This window comes from Jaculus jaculus, chromosome 7, assembly GCF_020740685.1.
Source record: "Jaculus jaculus isolate mJacJac1 chromosome 7, mJacJac1.mat.Y.cur, whole genome shotgun sequence".
Classification (NCBI taxonomy): Eukaryota; Metazoa; Chordata; class Mammalia; order Rodentia; family Dipodidae; genus Jaculus; species Jaculus jaculus.
In genome coordinates, this window is record NC_059108.1 from 138,062,102 (window position 1) to 138,089,692 (window position 27,591).

A 27,591-nucleotide genomic window follows, 5' to 3' on the forward strand; every position below is an offset into this window, starting at 1 on the left:
TATATAATCGTTTCCATTGGTATATACCAGCAGAAAAGAACTCTCTAGTCTTTATTCTGCAGTGAAAAGTTCTCTCCAGCTTTCCTCCTCTCTTCAATCTTAAAGGCAATTCCAAAATAATTTCTGTTCTTTACTGTATGGGAGCATTTGGCCCAAACATATGTTGAGATATCTTTACATAATAATCATTGAGAAATAGCAAAGTATGACAGAGTGCCAAAATTGGAGTTGGGAATAGGAAGAGGCTTGAGGAAATTTTTGCTGCTTTGTGGCCAACCATCAAGATGGGTCCAATTAAGGCTGAAAAGATGACTTATCAGTTAGGGTACTTATCAGTTAGGCAAAGCCTGAGGACCCATGTTTGACTCTCCAGATTTCATGTAAGCCAGATGTACAAGCTGACACAAGCACACAAGGTCACACATGTGTACAAGGTAGTGTAGGTGACTGGAGTTCGATTGCAGTGCCTGGAAGTACTGGCATGCCAATTCTTTACTCTCCCCCCCCCCAATATACAGATAGGTCCAATTAGGTAGCAAATTAGTATATGTTCTTTTTTAAAAAATATTTTATTTATTTATTTATTTATTTGACAGACAAAGAGGGTGTGTGTGGGGGGGGAAGGGAGGGAGGGAGGGAGGAAGGGAGGGAGAATGGTGGGCGTGCCAGGGCTTTCAGCCACTGCAAATGCACTCCAGACATGTGTGCCTCCTTGTGCACCTGGATAACGTGGGTCCTGGGGAATCGAATCTGGGTCCTTTGGCTTTGCAGGCAAACACTTTAACTGCTAAGCCATCTCTCCAGCTCACTAGTGTATGTTCTTATTGATCATTTGCAAGAGGGTTTATAGGTATTGAAGTGAAATCTTTCAATTATTTTTATTTATTTGAGAGATAGATAGAGCAAGAGAATGGGCATAACAGGGTCTCTAGCCACTACAAATGAACTCCAGATGCATGTGCCACCTTGTGCACCTGACGTTATATGAGTACTGGGAAACTGAAGCTGAGTCCTTAGGTTTCACAGGCAAGTACCTGACCACTAAGCAACCTATCCTGCCCCTGAAGTGAGGTCTGCTAACTTACAGAATCAACACATCAAACGAGGGATGGAAGATCTAGTAGTAAGTCTAGAAAGAACAGAAAGATTCTGGAAGCAGAATCCTTGCAAGAGATACATAGCAAGTAGCATCAAACTATTACAGTCCTAGAAACAGCAGCTAATTAAAACAAAATCTCCTCTGTGATGGTCATGAAGGTGGAGCTCTGTCTCTAGTCACTTAGTGAGTTTTTAGGTTTAGAAGATTTAAGGTTTTAGTTTTATACTAATAAGGAATGTGCCCATAAACAAGAAGAAAAATGTGTGTTTATACATTTGTGTGTATTTCAGTTCCCGAAATTTATATGTAGAACACACATGCACGATGGAACATCCTGAAAAAAGTCTGTTTAGTTAATTAAACTAAGATGCCACAAGGCTATTTCCACCACCTTTAGATCTCCCTTGTTGTGCAGATGGAAATGGCTTGTCATCCTGCCCTTCCCTCCTGCACAACTTGCTGAAGGAGGAGGGACTTCTTTGTCTAGTGGTTCACACTGGAATACTTCTCCCCTCTCTGAGCTCAGAAAACCTTCATTTGTCCTAATGTAGAGTTCATTTTGAATTGGCTAGCTTTTTATAATCCTTAAATATAATATGCCATCACATTTCAATGTGAAAATTGAATGGAAAAATTCCCCGAAGTCTGGATCTGTCTTCTGTCTGGCTCCCTCCTGGGCACAAAAGAACAGCGAAGTTTACCTGGTGTTTTGAGTTCTAAAAGTCTCACAATAACATCTGAGTAGAAGAGCCTCTATTTGAATAAATGACTGCCACTAGTTATCTGTTCCTTTAGAGTCCTCTATCATATTGTAGTGCTTATTTCCTCAACATAGGTCTATAGTAGTTGATAAGTACTTTGAAAGCACCAAATACAAACACCTTCAGGGGCCAAGCACATGAGCCTATTTTCAGAAGAAATGTAGGGACTGTGGAAACCTTAGGGAGTTTTCTTTTACTAATGCTAAGAAGTAAATATAGTTTATTCACTATTACGATGGGGAAACTGAAGCATAAGTGACTAAATGACTTACCGACTCAGGGTCACAGCTTGCTAGGATTACAAGAGAGCAGTAAGAAATGTAATATTGGAGCTGGGCATGGTGGTGTACGCTTTTAATCCCAGCACTTGGGAGACAGAGGTAGGAGGATCGCCATGAGTTTGAGGCTACCCTGAGCCTACATAGTGAATTCCAGGTCAGCCTGAGGTAGAGTGAAACCCTACATCGGAAAACCAAAAAAAAAAAAAAGAAAGAAAGAAATGTAATATTGGAACGTGGTCTATAAGGACTGAATGTCACAGAAAGAACACATACATTGGGTCAATGGTGTGGGTCACAGTCAAGCAAATATGAAAGCAGAGTTGATTTGATTTACCAAAGATCAGGCCCTTCAGGCACAAGTCCAGTGATGTCTCCTGGCTGCAGGGCAGGGCTCAGGGATGAAGGGTCCTGAGGGCCATACATGGTGTGTACATGGCTTGGAGTCACAGAGGCATTCAGAAACCTCCAGAGAAGTTTGAGAATGCAGTAATGGAACTGAGGTGCTGACAAGAAAGTCATCCACTTAGAGATGACTGTGAAGCCAGGAGAAAGGCTAACAATCAATGGGAAAGTGTCTGTTTTCCTACATGATGACTGCAAATGAACCAAGTTAATACATCTGCCCATTCAGAATGCACTGGGAAGATTGAGTGATCTCCATTCTCATTGCTGAATCCCGGTCAGTATAGCTAGGTTTGTCCTTTCATGTTTGTGAAGTTTCCCACCTGCTTTGTGACAGTCCTCAAATTTTTGGTATCAGTCAAATGACAGAAAATAGGTCTAACTTGACTTTTCTCTAGCCATACAAATTACGAAGGGGAATCATGGTCTGGTGACCCTGGGATCCTTTGTGTGAGTGATTGGATTAGTGCTGGTGTGGAAAGGAGGTTCTCTATTATCACCTACAAACCTGCACAAGTTCTCCTTTCCAGTACCAAGCTCACAAGTCTAGAGGGAAACAATATGTTTCAGTCACTATAAGTCTTTGATGAAAGGCAATACACTTCAATAGTACAGAAAGACATTTTCCACATCCCCAGAGTTCCCTAGAGATTCTGTGTTACATGCATACACACACACACACACACACACACACACACACACACACTCATTTTTTTTTTTTGCCCTTTGCTTCTCTTTTTAATTTTTAAAAATCTGTTTACAAGCAGAGAAAGAAACAGACTAGAGTCAGACAGAGAGACAAATGGGTCCATCAGGGCCTCTTGCCACTGCAAACAAACTCCAGATGCATCTGGCTTTATGTGGGTACTGGGGACTCAAATCCAGGTCATTAGACTGCAATCAACCACCTTAACTGCAGAGCCGTCTCTCCAGCCCAGCCTTTTGCTTCTTTATCCACATTCTCTGATGGATCTGATTGCCAACCTCTCCACCTGGAAGAATGACAAGAAAGAAAAATAAAAACAGTTTTAGTTCTTTTCTGAGATTCAGTGCTAAATCATGTGCTGTTTGAGGGTGTGTGTGTGTGTGTGTGTGTGATATTCTTGTTAGCATAGAATGGATCTGCATAACCAGTTTGGGGCTGGCAACTATTGAGTAGGAAATGTCTTTCATAGCTAAGGAGCTTTGTAATTTGTCTCAACAAAATATGTACTGGTGTTGATAGCCTGTGCTGGTAACCATTTTTGGCTGCATTATATGATACCTTGGCTGGTAATCCCCCTAAAGGGTTTTCCAAGTGCTTGTATATCCTAAGAACACATAGGCATGGGGAGATGTGGCTGGTTTCCAATTTGGGCAGTGCAGATGCTCTGAAGCCTGGGTGCTTTGATGCAATACAGAGACATTCCAGAACAGCCCAAGCACCAGGCTGCGTTTGCTAAGCTATGTGCTCCCTGGATGATGCTCTGTTCTACTTGGCAGAAGGCCAGGGTGGAAGAAGCAGCCAGGCTGCTTGGAAATGAACACACCTGTCTGGTAGAAAATATTTTCCACCCTTATTTCTCCCTGATTCTTAGCCAGCTTTCCATAGGCACAATTGATCATGTTCCCATATTTGCTCCTTTAACCTATGTCCAAGTAATTTCTCCTTTTCCCTGGAAAACTGCCTGTTTCATATCTGTATCTTAAACAGGCCAGCTTCTATTCTCTGAGTTGGAATAGCTCAAGGTTGTTTTTAAGTTTCTTAGCTGAGTAAAAAAAAAACAAAACAACAACCTCCCTCCCTTTTTTTTTTTAACCAATGACCCAAGTTTTAACTGTTCTATATTGTGGAGTCAGGTCCTCTCTTTCAATAGCCCAGCATTTCTATAGGAGATATTTTTTAATTCATGACTATGCCTGGTGATCTTTAGTCTGTGGAAGGATCTCGTGTTACTTTCTTAAACTCCTCTTGCTCCAGCCCCACCTCGCTTTGTGACTCCCATTGTCACTTCGGTGTGATTAATTGTGCAGCTGCTAAATCAATCCATAACACCTCTGCCCTCTGCTAGCCACGGCCTGGGCCTCATCAGTCATCTTTTCATATTGATTAGTTATTTATTCAAAAGGTATTTATTGTTATGCCTGTGAGGCACAGGAAGTGGGCACTGCTATTTTTTTTTCTTAAATAGCCCGTGCTCTAGTAAAGTCTACAAATCCGAATAAATTATGGTTAAGAGATATTTGGGTCAGAGGTCAACCTAGGAACATCAAAGGTTTAAGATAACCCATTTATCTATAGGCAACGGTGTGTAGAAAACTGAAGTAATCTCATAGAATATGTAAATCTGATCTATGCTACTTACTCTAAGCATTTACTTCTGGAAGGCTGGAGAGACAGCAATTCAAAACCTAGGTTTCTGGCTGGGGAGACCATTCACTGGCTACAAGCATTTGCTACAGAAGTGTGAGTACCTGGATTTGGATCCTCAGAGCCCTAGTAAAACCAGATGAGACAGACACTTGTACGCGCCAATGGAGAGATGGGAGATAGAGACGGGAGAGTGCCCGGACGCTCTCAGACCAGCTCTCCTGGCATATGCAATTTCAAACAAGGCGGAAGGCAAGTGCCAGCAGCAGAGCTTATGCTCCAGCCTCCGCCTGTGTGCTGTGGCGTGCACACACCTCCGCTCACACCCATGAACCACGTGAACACACACACATGCTTAGTGTACTTTGTGCCACGCATTGTGCTGAATGACACTTCAATGACGATGTCCGCTCTTCTCTGCTTCCAGGGAAGCCACTGTTTAGCTATAAGAAAGCAAGTGAATCAAATGTTCCTTTGGTGTGTGAGAGAGGTTGGGAAAACAAGGGGGAGTCACAGGAAGTTCTGGAAGACAGTGGGTGCACACTCAACTCACCTGGGGGTGTTGCTCATGTTACTGAGGAAGGCTTTTCTCCTCACGACTGGGCTTCTATGTCAGTAGACAAGGAGAGAGGCATCAAAAATACCAGCATGACCCCGTTTTGTTACATTACAATAAGCCTCAACTTAATTTACCCAGTGGGTTTGGGCAATCGGTTTATACTTTCAAAGCACCTTGTCATGTCTTAGGGAATTTAATCTGCAGTTTTTTGTTTTGATTGAAAAAGTGAAGTATAAATTATTGCTTCATCAATCAAGGCAAGCAAGACAAACCCACTGTCATCATGAGCTGTCCCCCCTGGAGCTAAGTTGTCTCATCCTCTGTGAGAGGCAGGTTCTGGCATCTAGCTTTTCCTCAGATGAATAACTCGCCCCAGGCTTTGTCAGGGCTAGGCTGCACCTGTGACCAATAAGACCCACATCTTTGTGCTTTGCAATGTTGTCACTTAATTGTTACTTGAAAACAAGCAGGAGAATCGCTGGAAGTTCTCAGACCACTTATCTTAGGTAAATATAAAGTATGCTACTGGTTATTTTACATTTATCTTAAAACAGTGTTCACCAACCATGAGCTCCCTGGACTCTCCTCCTGGAAGCTAAAGTGCATGCATACGGCCCGAGGATGGCCACTTAGGAGACTTCTATGGAATCAGCACCATGAACTTATGCGATGAGAGTGTCTCTCAAGAGAGAAGTGAAATGGAAATTGATCCTATCACAGCTGCCTCAGCACCACTGGTACAATATCGCCCCATCCAGACAAGTGGAAATATCTGAGACTGAAGACGAATGTGAAAATATTCCTCACATCAAGGAAGGCCTGAGGAGTCAAAATTTAGCGTAGGACATAGCCAACAATTACCAGCCTTGTTCATGCCTGGCCCTTTGCTCTACATTATGAATGCTGCTATTAGAGCACCTAAGCCTTCAGTAAATGTCGCTGTGTGATAGAAGCAAATTAAATGCCACTTGTTTACCATCAGAATGTACAAAACTAAAGCTGAGATAGGCAAGTCGGAATTTGGTCATTGCGTTTGTAAGGTCTGTCACTGGATGTATATTTTAGGCAACCTCTCTCCACCACTTACCCTAACTGCTAGGATGCACTCCCTGCTGTACTGAAATTAATTGAGTCTCTACTGGAAATTCTCTTCGATTTTCCTTTGCTAATTGCAAAAGAGTCTTGGTTCTCGAGGTCCCCCACAGGCATTGTGCAGATGCTATTTTGAAAGTCAACACTGAAGTGAGAAAATTGCTTTTGTTTCTTATGTTTTTTTTTTTTCTCTCTAAAATTCACAGAAATATTGACCAATCAAACCACAAGAAGAATTTTAGGGTTTCGTATTCGACCAAGCTTATATGTACAAAGATTATGATTGATTTATGCATTATTAGATAATTATTCTAGTGCCAATATAAAGAAACTGTGAAGCATATGATCTTTCTTCTAAGAGGGTATGAACTTTGTTCTTACAGGGAAATCCAGTTATGGGATATTTTATGAACCAATCTTCAGAATTGTAGTCAAGGATAAACACTGAATTGTATTTGCTTATCCAGTTATGGGGGACTTTGTGAGCAAATATATCATATTGTATTCAAGAACTAAACATTGAATTATATTTGCTTATCCAGTTATGGGGGATTTTGTGAGCCAACATTCAATATTGCATTCAAGCGTAAACATTGAATTGTATTTGCTTATTCATAAAATACCTGAATTATAATGTTTTTATCTAGACAAAGTTTACCTGCTGTTTAGAGATTGTACTTCACTGACAATGTTTCCCATCTCTTTCACATTCTTCTGAATATCAATATTATTAATAATCTTTCCATCTTAGGTGGTAGTTATCTATATTTTTATTAGAAAGTTTAACACACTGATTATGCTTCTTATGAAATGAACATTTTTTTTGCATGTTCTATGTATATTCATTGATTTTGAGCATTTGGTAGTCTCCTTTGTCCTAATTCATATCAAAACTCAAGAACAATGAACACTTCACACATAGTTTTTTAAAGATATTTATTTAATTGAGGAGAGAAAGTGAGGGGTGGGGAAAATGGGCATGCCAGGGCCTCCAGCCACTGCAAATGAACTCCAGATGTGTGCCCCTTTGTGCATCTGGCTTACACAGGTACTGGAGAATCAAACTGGGATCCTTTTGTTTTGTATGCAAATGCCTTAACCACTTAGCTATCTCTCCAGCACACTTTGCACATATTTTAAAAGCTTTAGATGCAAAGAACTGAGGCTAGTTAAGATCTTTGAAGGTAATTATCACATTTTGTAGTGGTTAGACATGATCATTTGTGGACTTTCTCATAGATATCAGACAAGCCACTTGAAACACTGGCTGAACTGTGAACGGATACAGGTGTCCACCATGACAATCTTGCCTGTTAAGCTGGACCTGGCATTTCAGAAATCACAAGAAACACTGTCAGTCAATTTCCTTCTTAGGGGTTCTCTTATCTTCTTCATTTCCTTCCCAAAATGTTAAACTAGAATAAACAGTTGTCTTAAATAAAAGAGGAAATTAGATGTTAAGAATCTTTCATTTGTAAGTAATGCTAAACCGAATATCTGTTGGCTCTTGGCAAAGCCCAACTATAGAAGATGTTTCAGGACTATTATCTTTAAATTTATTTTACAAGTGTCAGTTGCACTGATCAAACATTGATTAGCTATGGTGATTGGACAAAGGTACATATAAAATATGGAGGAAGCATTCTTTGATATCTGTAAGCTTTAGCAAAATGTGCCACCTATAACACAGGTGGCAGTTGTGCCTGGAGCAACCACGGTGACATCAATACATCTGAGTTTATGAACTAGTGAAAGTACATGTGTTTTAGAGTAGCAACAAAGACAAAACGTACCTCTTCTGTAATTGTTAAATTTCTAACAGTGCAGAAATCTTTGCCTTTATTGCATGGTAAATGAGATGGTTCTGGATAATTTCATGTCAGACTCCTCTCAACATGGCAAGCAGAGGGTAGTATAAACAAGGGCACACATATCAGATGTTGAACATTGTTAGTCTGAAGATCCCAAGCTTCAGTACCCAAGAAAAAAATGATGATTACAGTGACATGTTATGAAGAATTGAAGTTTAATTAGGCCAAGTTCAGAACATCATAGGTAAAAAATGTATTGGTACGTGGGGATTCCTTAAGAGCTGGCCATGTGGCATGGCGTAGATTGTGTAGTGAAAGTATAAATTTGGGGCCACTTAGTTTCTCTGTGTGGAGAATTTGACTGGGATTGTGGAGTTTTATTAGTGGTTATGATATACAGCAAATGCATTTCAAGGTCTGATTCATGTTGTCAATGTGGAAAATAGTAATTAAATAGTAATTAAGAAGAAACTCTATTAAAGTGGTTAAATTAATGCAATTTTGATTCTTTATGATATCCATAAGATGTGTGTGTGTGTGTGTGTGTGTGTGTGTGTGTGTGTGTGTGTTAGAGAGAAAGAGAGAGAGGAGAGAGACAGAAAGATTTTACACCTGAAGAATTGGGATTGGGTGAGGTAATTTATATCATCAGGTAGAAAATAATTCCTAATATTGTTTAAGCTGCTGATTTTCCTTTTCCTTCCCTCCTCCCTCTCTCATCTATCCTTTCTTTATTTCCTTCCCTGAACTTTTCCCCCTTGTTTTGACAAGAATTACTTTCTTTAGTTTTTAAATAAATTATTTATTGCATGTTTAATATATTATATTGGATCAAACAAGCCATTTTCATGCAAGTATATAATGTACTTTGAGCACAAACATGCTGATTTTTCTAGACATAGCCATTCAGAATAATTTTTAGTTACAACTGTTTTCACTGCTTCATTATCATGGTCATTTCCTTAAAAAAGATTAGTTCATCTACAAAAGTCCAACCTGAATTGCTCTGGTAGAAAAGAAATTCAGCTTCCAAGATACTAGGGACCTTATTGTTTGATTGAGTATAGTGGAATACTTTCTAGACTACAAACAGGCTTCTAGAATGCACTATTCATTGAGAAATCAACATGTCATGCTTCAAGTGAATCACCTCAACCTGAGGAGCTCTGAACAAAGCTGAATGAACCAATATGTTTTATTCTGGTCCACAGAATGTTAACAGGGTTTCCTGTCTCTAGCCCAGAGGTACTCTGTAGGGTGAGCTGAAGCTCTTGGGTTGACTTATGGGGAGATAAACTCAAAAAGCAGCACCAAACAGTCTCCTTTGCCTGGTGCCTGTGATGTAGGTAAAAATAATAATGAACCCACTCAAATGGCTCCACTCCCTGTGTGCATGTCTCCATTGACAATAAGGACTCTGTTATGCAGGTAGGCAAAACATGAAGGGCTTGTGCATGGAATAAGGTAAACCTGACACAGCGTCTTCAAAATGACTTACTCTGAGTGAGGGCCTTGAGTATGTAACTCTTCCTATGTTTCTCCATTCTCCTAATTTGTTAGTTAATGTCAAATGGATTGATTAAAACATTGCCTTTAGTTTTCTGTGGAGGGGGTCAGGCCTATTCTTGTTTTTGTGGAGGTTTTTTGTTTGTTTTGTTGCTCTTTTTGTTTGTATGCTAGATTTTTTGCTCTATTTATTTATTTATTTATTTATTTATTTGAAGCAGGGACTGGCTCTGAAGCCCAAGCTGGCCAGGAACTCACTATATAGCCCAGGTTGGCTTCAAACTCCTGGCATTCTTCCTGCCTCAGCCTCTTGAGTGCTGGGTTATATGAACTTTGTGGTTGTAGGTTTCATGGATAGATACTTGATATTTCATTATGTCATATTGAAATGCTTGAACTTCTTTTGTTGATTTTACTTCAGAATACTTATAGAAATTAATTCAACCATTCAACAACTTTTTTTTTTTTGGTTTTTGCGAGGTAGGGCCTCACTGTAGAACTCTAGCCCAGGCTGACTTAGAACTCCCTCTGTAGTATCAGGGCGGCCTTGAACTCATGGTGATCCTCCTCCCTCTGCCTCCCAAGTGCTAGGACTAAAGGTGTGCTCCATCATGGCCTGTTTCATTCAACAGCTACTTGTCAGACAATTACAGTGTATGTTTGAGATTCTGCTGGAACCTTGAGTGACCACAGTAATCAAGGCAGATGTGTTCCACAGTGTAACACAAACTGGTAATTGACACAACAGAAACATTCTGTCATGCAGTTCTGAGGACACTGAGTATAAAATGAAGATGTCAGCAGGGCTGGGGTTCCTCCTCAGGCCTGTGAGGGAAGGTGGGTTTCTAGATTGGTCGCTATGGCTGGCACAAGGTCCACTTCTCTCTGCGTCTCTTCGTACTCTTTCCTCTGTGCATGCCTGCTGTTTTGTTTAAATTTCTCCTCTTTTATAAGGACACAAGTCACATCAGACTAAGGATCTAATTTGTTCCAGTATGTCTAATTTTAACTAATTTCATCTGCAATGATCTATTTCTACAGAAGTACATTTCTAAGAGTAACATCCTGCTGTCCTAAGAATTATAATTTCAACCTATGAATTTTAGGAGGACACACAATTCAATGCACGAAACCTAACTTATGAACTTTACTCTAATGGAGGTAGGTTGACATTTAAAAAATATATTAAAGTATAATGAATATTTTACAAGAGCTTGGGTCACATAGAGGGGGTCATACAACCATGGTAAGGAGACAAGATTTTATCAAAAGGCAACACAAATACGTTTAAAGGCTTTTAAATAGTATCTTGGCTTACTGGAATTGGTATTTAAAAAGCCAAAAAGACTTCTTGTGGAAATGTGGGTTGTTGGGAAAATAGCACAAAAGTTGAAAGAGATGTAGTCTAGCATAGATAGAGGTGGAAAAGGTGTATGAATTTAAAAACTATTAAATGATGAATCCAAAAAAAAAAAAAGCGATAAAGAGTGAGTGTGGTGGTCGTGAGAGGGGATGAGAGTGTAGTAGGAGGAACGTGATGAATATATCTACATATATATTGCGTATGTAACATGAACTTGTCCAAATAAAGTCAAATTTAGACTTAAAAAAAGATGAGTCCATAGCACTTGACATTAAATTGGATGCAGGAACTGAAGGTATGATTAGGTTAAAGGATGAATGGAGGAAACTGGCTTTAATTGTTTCAAATGTCGAAGCCACTTATTGAAAATTGAAAAATAGACTGGAGCTAAAGATTAGGGTGGCATCATGGCAAGGGTAAGGGTTTTGCCAGGATATCGTAGCACACTGGAAAACAATATCCTTTGAAAATATTTTTTTAAATTTATTTAGCTATTTATGTATGTAAGAGAGAAAGAACGAGACCTCCATGGTACAGATTCTAAGGTAGGAAAACCTGATTGTAACTTGCAAATTGTTGGAGGTTCCATGTGGGTATGTGTGAGACAGAAAAACTCCACGAGATCGTATTTGTGAGAAGAGGGCTCATTTTGTGATGGTGATTTCAGGGATTATAACAGGTGCTCATGTTGAATATCAGAGAAAAAAAAATCTCTAATGTTTCCAGAGGGAAGAAGGGAAAAATAACCATCTTGATTCTAACAACCCATCAATCAACAGGCTAAAATAGAAAAGCCACCTGATAATATTCACAGGGTCAAAAAAGACATTTGAGCCAGGTGTGGTGGCTCACATCTTTAATCTCAGCACTCAGGAGGCAGAGGTAGTGGGATTGTCATGGGTTCAAGGCCAGCCTGAGACTACAGGTTTAGTTCCATGTCAGCCTGAGCTAGAGTGAGACCCTATCTTGCAAACAAAACAACAACAACAAAATAATGGCATTTGAAAAAATTCAAAAGGTATTCTTGATTTAGCAAAACAATAAAAGTAAGAATTTCCTCATTTTATTAAAGAACATCTGCTAAAATCCAACAGATATAGGGAAGCACTTGGAACTTTCCTGTCATGATCAGGAATGAGGCAAGGACCAAGTTCTTTTCACCACTCTTTTTCAACATCATACTGGAAACCCTAGCTCCCAGTATGAGGCAAAACATGAAAGAAAGAATATATGTACACATATGTACACATATACATGTACATTCTGTATATGTTAATGGGAGAAATAAGACTGCCTTTGTTTATAGATGATATAAATAACCTTACAGAAAATCTGCAACAAAAATCAAGAAAAACAAGTCTAGGATTAAAAAATGATTATAGCAAGATTTCAGGATAGGAGGCCAATATATGCAAATCATTCTTTTATATACTGCAATAACAAGAGTTTGAAACTCAAAACACAATACCATTTACATCAATAAATGGAGAAGGTAGAGAGATGGTTCAGTGGTTGAAGGAGCTTGCTTGCAAAGCTTGCCATTTGAAGATCACTTCTACAGCCCCCACATAAAGCCAGATGCAATGTGGCACATATGTTTGGAGTTCATTTGTGGAGCAAGAACCTCAGAGAGCCAACACCCACCCCTACTCACACACACAAATGTATTAGCATGTTTTATTTTTAAAAATGAACTCAGTAAGAATAGCCTATTGAATAATAATACATTACTATCTTACATCTATCTCCTCCTACCATTCCTCTTCCTAGAAGTACCTCACATGAGTGAATGCAAACCATCATCCAGATACTGAGGGATCTCATGATGCAGTCCAGAGAGATCAGCATCCTAGGGTGCAAAGCCAGGCAGTAGAAATCGGAGGCCAACAAGGTAACAAGGCCTGTAGCACGTAGGTGATTTGTAACTGGAATCTTGAGGAAAATAGGGATAATCTAGGAGTGGGTGTAGTCAGGAAAAAGAAAGCCTAAGTATGGTCTTGTTAAACATTCAAATTGGAGGGTATAAAAAAAAACATTAAGAAATGACAAAAACAAATTATAAAAGAGTAGTTTTTTTAAAAAGCAGAGAAGTATATTGTTTTGCATAAAGAATATTCCAGGAAGGAGTAAGCAGTCAGCCACACTAAATGCTGTGGTACAGAAAAACAAAGTTGGAAAAGGTATATTATTCGTAATGTAACTTCTGAGATGACCTTTGGGACCCCTGTGGGTAGTTTCTATGAAAGAGTGGGGACATACAGAGGAGTAGGAAAAATGAAAGTGTGTATTTTCCTTTTAAAAAAAAAAAGACTGAAGAAATTGTAAATTCCATCAGTCGAGCTTATGTGGTCTTGCTCTGTTTGCCAGGCAGACAGCAATGCCCACTCTAGAGAAAAATGATGTTCCCTTAATTCTTTAGGAAGCTGAAATCCCTCCTGGCTGCTGCCTTAAACACAGAGTCAGCAGGCCTGAAGGGTGACCACCGTTTAAAAGGCAGACTGACATCTAATTCTCTTTACTATCAGTGAGTGGGCATTGCATGTGGCTTTCTAGGGAGGGTCCAGCAGAGTCCTCATTCTGCTGAAATCCACTGAGACTGTCATAGTATTCACAGATGACAATCCAATGACAGCAAACAAGCCCTTGTGGCCCTCCCTTTGCTACCCTTCACAAAGGCATTCGATTATGCCACCTATCTTGGGATTTAAACCCAAGCCTCTGAAGTACTAGACTTCTCAGAAGACCAGATGTTCGAAGAGAAAACCACTGAGCTGTTCAACATGATCACATTCCTGTATTACTGGGACATATGGTGTGAAGCAAATATTAGTGTGTGGAAATATAAAACATCAGGATGCAGCTGAGTTATTCCTCCCTGGTTACATTTGATCTGTGAATGCCGGAAACACTCCATTTCATAGCCATATTTATCATTGAAAGTAAACCATGCATTTGGGGGACATAAAATGAGACGCTTCAGAATAAATGCCATTACCAACTATTGCATAGTTCTCCAAAGAAAGATTTGAATTATACAGTCGAGGAGAAGGGTTACTGCCTTAGAATTCAGCAAAGAGAAGCTGAACTGATAGATACATTTTAATAGGTTAATATTAAGCAAATGTTGCTTTTCTTTTCAGTTCAAGACACCAGTTAACATATGGATAGGTTTATGTTTTTGTTTGCTCATTTTGCTCTATTGACTAAATTCATTTGTTTTGTTTACATTAAAGTATTGCTTGAAATTTAAAATATGCAAATTGAATTTTTATGTCAAGAATTTTATAATAGATTTCTGATATATTTTCAGAGGTATGTTTGCATGGAGAAAAACTTAGTTCTGATAAGTATAAAGAATAGCTTAAATTGATTACTGATATGAGAAGGTATCAAAATAGGTACACTGTCAGTATGAAAGAAACTGATTACTTAATCAAGCATTGGGTGAAGTGAACAAGCAAATTAATGCTTTGGCTTAAGAACAATAAAGTCTTATTTTGGTAAGACCTATATGATTTCAGCTTACCTGAGAAGGAGGTCCGTATGTTTTGCCTAATCCCCTGACCTTATTATATATAATCTCCTACACAGAGTTGAGTCTTAGTTCAAGATTGACGCCCTCTTCATTTTACTACACTTTGTATGTATACTCATAGCATGTTTTTTATCGAAATATTTTTATTTGCTTATTTGCAAACAGAGAGGAAGACTGAGAAAGAGTGAGAAAAGAAAGGGAGAGATCCTGGGTGCATCAGGGCCTCTAGCCACTGCAAACAAATTTAAGACATGTGCACCAAGCCACTTTGTGCATGTGGCTTTATGTGGGTACTGAGGAATCAAACCTGGATCATCAGGCTTTGCAGACAAGTGCTTTAACCACATAACAATCTCTCTAGCCCCTCCACAACATGATTTTATTATGTCTATTAAAATACATTTTACATTGTGTTGTAATTTTATTTCTGCCTTCTCTGCATTATGGTGCCCTTTAAAGTCAATTTCTTCTTCCTGTTCTCATCCTTAGATACTGGCAAAGGATACAACATGTAATAACAATAGCAATGCTAAGAAGATATAGAAAAAAATAGAAGTGAGATAATTAGGACACATAGTAAAATATAATATTTATTGAAGGCTTACTATGAATGAGGCAAGGTTTGTCTCAATCAACTTGCAGGTTAAACTTGTTAGGAGTACACTGGATTGCAAGGAAAAATCTCCAAAATAATTGTAAGTTAACATGATAGAAGTTACCATAGTTTTGATATGGTTTGAGAGTGTCTCCCAAGGGACATGAGGGCTTGGTCATCAGTGTAGTGATATTGGGAAGTGATGGGCCTTTAAGAGGTGGAGTATATAAAGGGAGGTCCTTAGGATATTGGACCATTGACCTTTAAAATGATTAACAGACCCCTGAAGTTGTTCTGATGAAAGGGTTATTATTATAGAACAATTCTAGCTAACACTAGCCTCTTGAGTTTCCTGTCTTGTGATGGGATCCCTCTTACATAAGCTCCTGCCACTTTGATAATATTGGCCATGAAATGATACAGCCGAGGGGGCTCTCGCCAGAGCCAGCACTCTGCTCTTTGAGCTGTGAAACGGATGAGCTAAGTAAATTTCTTATGCACACCCAGCTTCAAGTTTTCTGTTATCATAATGTAAAGCTGATTAAAATCAAAATTTATTGACTAAGAATGTGGTTATTACCATACTTTTACTATAAAATGTAGTAGAAGCTATGGAATTGAAATTTTAAAACCTTAGAAGAATTTGAAAAGACAGGCTCGAAAAGGAACAGAATAGTATCCACAGAGCACTGTGGGTGATTCTATTGAAAAGGAGTGGATTGTATGAGCAGAGCACTATGGGTAATTCTACTGAAAAGGAAGTGAATGGTATGAGCAAAGCACTGTGGGTATTCTACTTAAAAGAAAGTGAATGGAAAGAACAGAGTGCTATGGGTAATTCTACTGAAAAGGGAGTGAATGGAAAGAACAGAGCACTGTGGGTAATTCTACTGAGAGGAAGTGAATGGACATAACAGAGAACTATGGGTAATTCTACTGAAAAGGAAGTGAATGGAAAGAACAGAGCACTGTGGGTAATTCTACTTAAACGAAGTGAATGGAAAGAACAGAGCACAGTGGGTGATTCTACTGTAAAGGAAGTGAATGGAAAGAACAGAGCGCTGTGGGTAATTCTACTGAAAAGGAAGTGAATGGAAAGAACAGAGTGCTGTGGGTAATTCTACTGAAAAGGAAGTGAATGGAAAGAACAGAGCACTGTGGGTAATTCTACTGAAAGGAAGTGAATGGGAAGAACAGAGCACTGTGGGTAATTCTACTGAAAAGGAAGTGAATGGAAAGAACAGAGCACTGTGCGTAATTCTACTGAAAAGGAAGTGACTGGAAAGAACAGAGCACTGTGCGTAATTCTACTGAAAGGAAGTGAATGGGAAGAACAGAGCACTGTGGGTAATTCTACTGAAAAGGAAGTGAATGGAAAGAGCAGAGCACTGTGGGTAATTCTACTGAAAGGAAGTGAATGGAAATAACAGAGAACTATGGGTAATTCTACTGAAAAGGAAATGAATGGTCTGAGCAGAGCACTATGGGTAATTCTGCTGATTGTTCAAATCGTAAGTCCAGGGAACCTATTTCAGACAGAAAAATTAAAACACACACAAAAAGGAAAATGATTTAAAAGCAGAGGTCATTCTTGCTTCACCATAGCAAATAATGTTATGATTGTGTTCATTCCCTAAAACCTTGTGAAAGGTGGAAATAAGAAATAATGGACTAGCTTATTAGGTGGAAGAAATTTCAAAACAACAAAGCATTCAGGTTATAACATGGGCTTTATTTGCTGCTTTTAGTCAAATTTACACTGAGGCTTGAGAACAAAAGGAAATAGAGTGGAATGATTTTGAAAATTTGCAGCCTAGTCAGGAAAATAGGGAGGCAAAAAGCATGAAAGCACAGGGCAAGGTTACTGTCCACTGAAGAGATTTGTGTGGATAAAGGAGAGCTAGTTGGTAAACATGTGGCCAATTAGAAAAGCCCTGGAAGGTATGTCACATACCTTTGCAGCTATACCTCCCATCACAGGTCTCAGGACTTCCAGAGGAGAAATGTTGCAGGCAAGAGCCTCGGGTGTTCTCCACAGGATTTCTAACCAGGACTGCACAGGACCTCAGGATTATTTTCAAGTGAAAAGATCCTTGGCAACAGCCATGGTGAATGTGAGCCACTGAGAGCTGCCATGGACACAGTGGAGACTGGGCTCATGTTGGCCAGGGCTGGCACTCCTGCAACAGGGTGACTGTGTTGGGCTTGGAGCTTCTAGGTTTAATGTCTGCAGCTGGGTTTTGGATTTGGTTCAGACTATAGACTCTATTATATTTTCCTGTCTCTTCTTTTGAAATCTGTATGTTTATCTGATGCCTTTCATCCTTATATTTTACTTTATTTACTTGAGAGAGAGAGAAAGAGCAAGAGAAAGAGAATGGGCACACCAGGACCTCTAGCTACTGCACATGAACTCCAGACACGTGTGAAACCTTGTGCATCTGGCTTACGTGGGTACTGGGGAATTGAACCTGGGTCCTTAGTCTTTGCAGGCAGGTGCCATAACTGCTAAGCCATCTCTTCAACCCCCATTATGTTTTAGACAGCTATAACTAGTTCTCTGATTGTATATGTGTTTATACATGTGTGCATGTTTGTGTGGGGTGTGTGTGTGTCTGTGTGTGTGTGTGTGTTTGGCCAAAGGACAACCTCAGATGTTGTTCCTCATATGTTGTACACCTTGTCTGTGTATGTTGTGTGTATATGATGTCTGCACATGTGTGCAGAGGGATGTGCCTGTGCACATGCAAGCAGAGGCCAGTGGAAGAAGACATTGGGTGACCCCCCCCTTTTCAATCATTTTTTCATTGTTTGCTCATGACAGAATCTCTTACTGAACCTGTAGGTGAATTTTCGGGGTCAAAGCATCTGATCAGTGAGCTTTAGCATTTATTTAATTTCTGAGCCCTTTGCACTGAGGTTACAGGCATGAGTGACCATGCCCATCCTTTTTTGTGGGTGTGAAGAATCAAAGTCATGTCTTCATGCTTTTTCTCCAAGTGCTCTTACTTGATGAGTAATCTCCCCAGCTCCCATCCACCTTGGCTTGGAACTTGCCAAGTAGGAGATATTGGCTGGCCAGAAGCCCCAAGGATCTGCTTATCTTCACCTTCCGAGTGCTGGGATTACAAGCACATACCACCATGCCTAGCTTTTTCTTTTCTTTTTTTAATGTAGGTTCTGGGCATCAAACTCAGTTCCTCATGCTTGCAAGGCAAGTCCTTTACCAGACTGACTTATCTCCTCTGGCCCATTTTTGATGTGATTTGCTACTGAAAGTTTGCTTTGAGTCTTAAAGGAGACTTTGGACTTGTACTATTTTTGTTTTGTTTTGTTGCTTTGAGATAAGATCCCATGTAGCATAGGCTGGCTTCAAACTAGACAGGTTAAGATGACCTTGGATTCCTGATCCTTCTATATTTAACTCTCAAGAGCTAAGATTACACATATGAACCACCATGTCTGGCTCTGGATTTGGGCTTTTAAACCATATAGGACTTTGTAGCTGTTAGACATGCAATGCATGTGTTTTGTGAGGTGGCCTTGAACTTGAGAGCCAGGAGCAGATGAGATTTGTCACCCAAAGGCTCATGTGCTAGGGAATAATTCTCAGTGTGGTACAGTTTAGTTTATGTGGGGACTTTAAAAAGGGGTGTCTAGAGGAAGAAGGTAATTGGGGCACTGCTCTTGAAAGGCATTGTGGAAGTTCTAATGGTACTCCAGGTCAGTTCTCATGCGTGGGGTAGTTGTCATAAATAACAAGCCTGGCCACTTGTTTTCTGGTTTCTTATCTTGCAATGTGATCTCCTCCTCCCAGGTAAGCTCTTGCCACTGAGATGCCATCTACCAGAGACCTTTGCCAGAGTCAGTGTGGTACAGGGGCATATACTTGAACCTCCAGAACTGTGAGCTCAAGAAACATATTTCCTTTATAACGTTACCCAGTTTGAGGTATTTTGTAACTGTAAGAGGAAATGAACTAGCACCGAAGTACATTTTCTCTCTAACTCGAGTAGTTATGAGGCAGGGAAGGGCATGGCATAACAGTAGAGGGCAGCAAGGGCCTGGACTTGGGGTCGTGTGATCCTCTGCGCTTGGCTTCTACTACAAGGTCACCTCGTTTTCAGGATGGATGGCAGAAGTCAGGGGTCGCAGCCATAATACCCAGCTCCCTACCCCCTATGTCTTTTGGAAATTTCTTCCCAGAAGTTGCATATGGCTCTTCTGCTTGCCCCTTATTGGCTAGTACTAAGTCATAAAAAGGTCAGAAAACAGAGTCATTATTCTGGGAATCCATGTACCAAATAAAAATTGAGGAGTAGATTAGTATTAAATGGAGTGAGAGTTAACATTAGAAGTCTCTGGTGCACATATACTGCCATATTGATTCTTCTCCACAATCCTGCGAGCACTTCTGTAGAATACTACTATGATACTATGATGACGACTGTTGGTCATTCAGTTGACAGATACGGTTGTGCATCATTATGTTATGGTCAGGTTCTCGAGCCTTGGATATTTTGGAAATGAGGTATGGAAGTTTGTTGTATTTAGCAAACATTTATCAAGCACATATTTAATATGATATAAAGCAGTGATGGACTACAAAGAAAAGTTAGTGAGTGATATAGAGTATTGTATATATAGTATAGTTTAACCAGGGTGACCCTGAAAGGCCTCTGCAGCAATAATTTCTGAGCAACTATCTGGAAGGAGCCATCCAGGGAAGGAAGAAGTCCACTTCCAGATGGTCTGTGGGTGTTTGAATGTAAAATGTCCTTTATAGCCTCATGTATTTGTGATTAAGCCTCATACTTAATTTCCTCCCTTTGGGAGGTGGAGCTCTGCTGGAGGTGGAGTGCTGCCTGAGGAGGTGTGAGTGGGCCTTGGGATGTTATAGCCCAGCTCCATTTGCTGGACTCAGTAAACTCCTTCTCTACTTCCTCTTGCTGATGTGATGATGGGTGCCTGGCAGTCTGCTCCTGTCATGCTTTCACAGCCATGATGGAAATTCCCTCTCAAAACTATAAGTTCAGAATAACCGTTTCCTTCCAAAACCTGCTTTGGGTTGGGTGTTTTGTGTTAGCAATGAGAATGTAACTACTATGCTGCCTTTGGATTCATCCATTGGTTTCCTGCCTGCTGGCATTCATTGCAGATTTCTTCTTCTTAGCCTTCACAACATGGACCTATTCTTTTAAGAGCTCTTACACTACCTTCTCTTTCCTTGTTTCTGACCCCCACAACATATATGTGGTGCTATGCACACAACCTTCCTTTTACCAATTGTCTTCCATTTACGTGCATTATTTTTCTTCATAACACTGATCATCACCTAAATATTACATGAGTACATTTTCAGTTTGTTTTCTTTTCTTTGAGACTAAAATGGAAATGCTCTTGGGGCAGGGAATTTCTCAGTTTTATAATTCGTTCTTTTTTAGACACACTTGAAAATAGCATCTAAAAACTACAGAATTTTCCTAAATACTTGTTGAGCAGCCAAGTGAATGACTTCTCTGGTCTTGTCTTGTTCTCACGTACTTCTCTTGTCTGGGATGCAGAAGAACAGGTAGGATGGAACAGTGCCTTCCAGTCATGAAAGGCAGACAGAGTATAGGAAGGAAAAGCCATCACTTTCACAGGGAAATGGCACAGTTTGAAATTTGGAGGCTGCTTCATTAAAATTCATTTTGCAGTACATAAAATAAGGAATAGGGAGGCTGACAGAAATGAAACTCAAATAGGCATTCATTTCCTTTATCTTTTTACAAGACAGATCAATTAGTAATTTTATGGTTGAAAAAACTCATTTTTAAATGTTACATGGGACTTGGTGTAATATCAAATCTGGCCTAATGTCACCTTTATTAAGGAACTGAAAGCACTTTTACATCTGTTCATCCCACTAAAAAAAATAGTACCAAGCCACACCATTTTTTACCATCTAAAGTTGGTAATGGAAGAGGAAAATGAGCCTAGCAATGATCTTGTTGCATAATTAACTCCCTCAAAAGTACCAGCCAGTGACCAGCACTGGACCAGAATGTTCTGAGCTACTTTGACATTTGTAAACCAGGCCACGGAATCCCTCCCAAGCAGGTGTGCTGGAGAGACCAGATGGCCTCCGCGAGAGGCCAGGAAGCCCGCGGCCTTCTGCTGCACTCCTGGCTGCCCTGGCAGACTGGTGAGTTTGGCTCTATCCTCATCTCTCTGGGGATGCCAGCCAAGGGCACATGCAGGCCATGCTGGATGGAAGCAGGGCTTCTGAGGAGAGATTGCTATCTGCTGAAGCATGGCATACCTTTCCACCACCACGTTATAAAACTCACATCCAACTCGTTTATGGCTGGTAAAGGTCTGAGATACCTTTTAAATAAGACCGTCTAGATGTTATTTAACCTCAGTGTCATAACTCAGGTGATTATATTTTGCTACCTGAAATTTCCCCTGCAGATTCCATCGGATCTGATACTGCTTTCTAGTCTTGGGTGGCATGACTAAGTGGCTATAAAACAGATCAGCCCACTGGAGTAAAAACAAGAATGTAAGCACAAGCTCTGTGCTGGGTTGAGGACATGGAATGTTAGCCATCTTTCCTATGCATTTATCTTGAACAGGATGATTGCCTGGAATCATCATCCATCGGGAATCTCTGGCCATTTGGACTGCAAATACTCCTGGAACATTGTTGCTGGTTGATGCAAGGAGGGGACAAGGAGCTAGTAGTGAGGCAGATTCCCATGAAGCAGCTATGAGAATGGAAGCTTCCGAGGTGGGGGTGGGGGAGAAGCATAGCCCATATTTTTCTGGGCAGGGACTACTACTGAGCAAAAGTCAAGACCCATATTCAAGGTGCTCCGAAGGAGGATATCGCATCCTCTTCCTTTAGTTTCTTTCAACTCTGACTTGACCCAGTACTTATGTTTGATAAGAGCCTCAACAGTAGAGAACTAAAAAATTTTGAATTCTGAAAAGGACAATTTCCCTAAACCTCCACATACGTCTATAGCATTTTGTTAGGTCAAGAGGTATTGTTACAGTTGAAGTATGTTAATCAGAGAGTGAGCCATGACTGCTTTTACCTAGTAGAATTTAAAAAATATTTCTTTGTATGAATATGCCAAAGGACACGCAGCACAGACTTCCATGGGCATGCTCCCAATTCCAGGAATGTCACCCTTCTATCACAACGGCACTTCCACAGGGAGGAAGGAGACTTTGCTATGGGAGTATTATTCAGAGCACTTAGATTAAGATAAGTAATTTAATGAACCCTTAATGCTTAGCTAGCTCTTTCACAGTTGAATAGTTATAGAGCTGGGGATGTAGCTCAGTTCGTAGAGAGCCTGTGTTGTATGCACAAGGCTATGGGTTCGATCCCCTGTACCACATAAATCTGATGTGGTGATACATATTTATAATCTTAGCATTTTGTAGGTAGAGGCAGGAGGATCAGGAGTTAAAGGCAAGCCTTCACTATATAATGAGTTCAAGGCCAGCCTGGGGTACATAAGAGTGTGTCACAGTAAATAGATAAATATACAGAGTCATGATTAAGGGAATGTTTATTTGCTCATCCAGTGATGTCCTGTAGAACAAGGTGAGCTGATTCTTCAAAGTTTTAAAGTCATATCTTTTAGAATTTTTGTTTCCAAATTAGACTAGCCTCATCAATATTAAAATCAGCAGAAGCAGTTTGTGTCACTTAGAATTGCTAATGTGAAGTCAGCAGAAACCCTGACTCTGTTGAAGAAAACAGATTTTTTTTCTCATAACAAGAAGTGCAGAGCAGGGCAGTGCGCAACTGGTGTAGCTGCTCTTGGAGGTCACTACACACCAGACTTTCTGTCTTAGTCCTTACCTTGTATCCTTCAACTTCATGGCTGTAAGATGGCTGCTATAACCTAACATTTCTGCTTCATTCCATCTAAAAGACAAAAGAACAATAAGCAGAAACAGGTTCCATCTAGATGACTCAAATTCTTTTTGACATGGAACAGTAGCATTCTCAATCTCTACCTGGAGGAAGGCCATCAGTGGACAGTAGGCTATATAATCCACTAGTTGTAATGGAGGTCTGAGGAGGAAGGTTCTCTTTGTTGGCCTAAACCATTAAGCAGTGTTATTCTGAATAAAATGTGACCTCATAAAGAATTCAGGGTTATAAATGAGGAAGACATGGATAATAGATATTATAGATAATTGGGCAGTGATTGCCACATAGGACATTAATGGATTACACAAACTCCATTAGTCACCATCATTTTCCTCCTTGCCATCCAACTTGATGATGCACAGATGTTAATTGCTGGGGGCCTACACCATCCATGTCCATCAGAATCATTGAGCTTTACAGTCTCAACGATATTCCTATCCTTTTCCAGTATCAACCTGTTAGAAATATTGACTATTGACACCACTTCTAGGTGGTGTCAGGAAAGAAAAACTTTTTTTCTCCCCTCCTTATGCCTATAAGATTGTGAATTTACCTGCAATTTTCAGTGACATATATGTGCATGGGAGGGCACAGAAAAGAAGTGAGTCTACGAAGCGGTAGACTCAGAGACTTGGACTAGTTACGTTACCCTTCCCATTGCTCCCATTGCAGCCAGTCAGGAAGCAGAGCGATGATGGCTGCTGCTTTGCTCACTTTCTTCTTATTAATCAGTCCAGGACCCCAACCCATGCAATGGAGCTGCCCACTGTTAGGATGGCCATCCCAGTTCAGTTTAATTTAATCTAGAAACTTCCTCATATACATGCTCAGTAGTTGGTTTCCATTGCCATTCTAAATCCCATCAAGTTGGGCTGGAGGGATAGCTTAGAGGTTAAGTCGTCATTTTCTTGCAAAACCAAAGGACCCAGGCTCAATTACCCAGGACCCATGTTAGCCAGATGCACAAGGGGGCACATGCATCTGGAGTTCATTCGCAGCATCTGGAGACCCTGGCACGCCCATTTTCTCTCTCTCTCCTTCTCTCCCTCCCTCCCTCTTCTTCTGCCAAGTAAATAAGTAAAAATAAAATATTTTTAAAAATACCATCAAGCTGACAACAGCAATCAGTAGTGCACTTTAATGAAGAAGCGGCTATTTAGCCTTTGAGGAGCAATAAATCTTAGCGAGGTAACTAGGAAATGTTAAAGGGTAGAAGATGAGGAATAACATGGTGGTATATATTTAGCATACTCATCTGTGTTCACTCCATTTTCATGGGCAAATCAGTCCTACTGTTAAAATGAAGGCACCTTCACAAGGGCAGGTGCCTGTTCAGTTACTTTTAGCTCAAAATGATCCTTAAACCAAAGTAGCATAGTTGGAGTGAAATCTTCTGATCTCTTTCAATACTCCCTTTTTAAAAAATATATATTTTGTTTTTATTTATTTATTTGAGAGAGAGAGAGAGAGAGAGAGAGAGAGAGAGAGAGAGAGAGAGGCATATAGAGATAGTGATACTGAGAGAGGAAGAGAAGAAAGAGAGAATGGAAATGCCAGGACCTGTAGCCACAGCAAACAAACTCCAGACACATGCACCACCATGTGCACTTAGGTACTGGGAGATCAAACCTGGGTCCTTAGGCTTCGCAGGCAAGCACCTTAACCACTATGCCATCTCTCCAGCCATGTGGTGGTTTTATTCAGGTGTCCCCCATAAACTTAGGTGTTCTGAATGCTAGGTTCCCAGCTGATGGATATTTGGGAATTAACGCCTCCTGGAGGGAGTGTATTGTTGGGGGTGGGCTTATGGGTATTAAAGCCAGTTTCCCCTTGCCAGTGTTTGGCACACCCTCCTGTTGCTGTGGTCCATCTTATGTTGGCCAGGGGGTGATATCCACCTTCTGCTCATGCCATCGTTTTCCCCTGCCATTGTGAAGCTTCCCCTCGAGCCTGTAAGCCAAAATAAATCTTTTTCCCAGAAGCTGCTCTTGGTTGGGTGATTTCTACCAGCAATGTGAACCGACTGCCACAGTAAAGTGGTACCGAGGAGTGGGATTGCTGCTAGACACCTGACTATGTGGTTTCGGCCTTCTGGGGCTGATTTTCAAGAGGAATGTGGAAGGAGTTGAAGCCTTGGCCTAAGAGACACCTTGCAGTGCTGTAAGTACAGCTCGATGGACTGTTCTGGTCAGAGCTGAAAGACCTGAAGGCATTAAGAACTATGGACTGTGAGGTTTGGCTTATGAGGGTGAGAAAGAGCTTTGCTTGAACTGGGCTAGCAGTTTGTGTGAGAAGCTTGCTCTTATGCCCATGTCCTGAGAAGTTGTGCAGGGTTGCTTTGCGTAGAAATGAACTGGTGTGTGCAGAGGGATATGGCACAGAAAGAAAAATCCTTGGGTGAACTGTTGCCCATTCAGCTGCAACTGAAAGATTACAACCTTTGAGACTGGGCTAGCTGACCTGCGCTGGGGCAACAAGAAGAATGTAGACTCTTTTGAAGGGGCCTGAGTGCTCAAGGAGTCCTGTTCTTCAAAGTCTGCTTTAATCCCCCCTGGATTAACAAATTGGCACCCTACCTGGTATCGTGGAGTATAAGAAATGCTGGAAAGAGGGTCATTGAGTTTGCAACACGGTCTTGTGTTTTGGAAATGGCCATGGGCAGTGTGAAGCAGGTTTGCTGGTTGCCTGGATAGAGACCCCATGGGGCCATGAGGATGAACCGTGGCTTGCAGTGGAGACCCAGTGGAGATGCCAAGACCATGAGATGGCTGCTGAGGAGCTGCCGGCCCCGATGATGTTTCCCAGGACTGTAAGTAGTCTAGCTGGAGGGGCAGAATTGGAATTCCAAAGACTTGTTGTTGGTTAGAATTATTGGACTTGAAGATTTGTCACTGGCTAGAGTTGTTGGACTTGAAGCTACAGAGTTTGATGTTTGCCCTGGTAGTTTAAATCTTGTATTGGTTGAATGTTTCTTTGCTATGCCCAATGCCATCTTTTTCAGTGTGAATATTTATTCTGTGCCATTATGGTTTTTTTGAGGTTATATTTTGGTATTATGGCTCAGTTAAAAGATCTTGGACTTATGGGGATGTATGAACATCTTTAGGATTGATAAAAACTATGGGGACTTAAAATGAGATGAGTGCATTGCATTTTACATCATGTATGATTATCAGTTTATGGGGTCCAGGGGCGGAATGTGGTGGTTTGATTCAGGTGTCCCCCATAAACTTAAGTGTTCTGAATGCTAGGTTCCCAGCTGATGGATATTTGGGAATTAATGCCTCCTGGAGGGAGTGTATTGTTGGGGGCGGGCTTATGGGTATTAAAGCCAGTTTCCCCTTGCCAGTGTTGGGCACACCCTCCTGTTGCTGTGGTCCACCTTATGTTGGCCAGGGGGGTGATGTCCACCTTCTGCTCATGCCATCGTTTTCCCCTGCCATCATGGAGCTTCCCCTCAAGCCTGTAAGCCAAAATAAATCTCTTTTTCCCAGAAACTGCTCTTGGTTGGGTGATTTCTACCAGCAATGCGAACCGGACTGCAACAAGCCCTCAGTACTGTTTTGAGGATGAGTCACTAAGGGCAATTACTGGAGGTAAGAGAATTATCCTATTTTAGAGTGATGTTTCCTACATAACTGTACAGCATCAGACAGTTAGATTCCTTAAGCACAGGAACGCCAGAGTAGAGGTCAAAATACCTGTAATGAACCTCACAGTTAGTTAGACCACAGCAGTGTGAAATTGCAGTGGACAATGGCTGCACACAACAGTGAGATTAGGTAACAGCTGTTACCACAGGTCAACAATCAGTCCTTTTGCCAGGAGTGAGGTCCAGGAGACATGTATGTGGATGGCAAAGAAAGACTGTAAGGGTAGCACCTAGGAAACTGCTCTAATAGGCAGTTCCCACACCACCGGATATTACCTGCTGGAACTTGAAGTCGAAACTAACCTTCCTAAACCACGCAAATTTGTTTCCATGACTAGACAGATGCCCTTGATTGTTGCCTAACTTTCAGACTGAATTCTTTCAAGTGGACATTTTAATATTTATCTGATAAGTATGATCTACTTTAGAAATTGCTATCCAGTGAGCTCTTCCCCTAGAACTGTGTGTGTGTGTGTGTGTGTGTGTGTGTGTGCGTGTGTGTGTGTACTTGAATTTATTCACTGAGATTGGGTTGCCATGATGAAATAACATGGTTATTGGGTTGAATTGAAGAGAGGAAACATGCATTAGGGAAAGGTCAAGTTTATTTTCTCCTCTTTCTGGTCACTAATGGCCTTAAGTAAGA

The 27,591-nt window shown here is 40.7% G+C and overlaps 1 long non-coding RNA gene across 1 annotated transcript in view; it reads right to left on the minus strand.

Annotated features, from left to right (window-relative positions):
* Positions 1-3,404: 3,404 nt before the first annotated feature.
* The window catches only part of LOC123462047, a 45,998-nt gene continuing 21,811 nt past the window's right edge, over positions 3,405-27,591 (minus strand). Inside the window, exons 2-3 of the long non-coding RNA XR_006638064.1 lie at positions 23,219-23,284; positions 3,405-3,535 (exon numbers count right to left, since the gene is read on the minus strand). This is a non-coding gene — a long non-coding RNA (uncharacterized LOC123462047). The remainder of the gene's footprint in view (positions 3,536-23,218; positions 23,285-27,591) is intronic.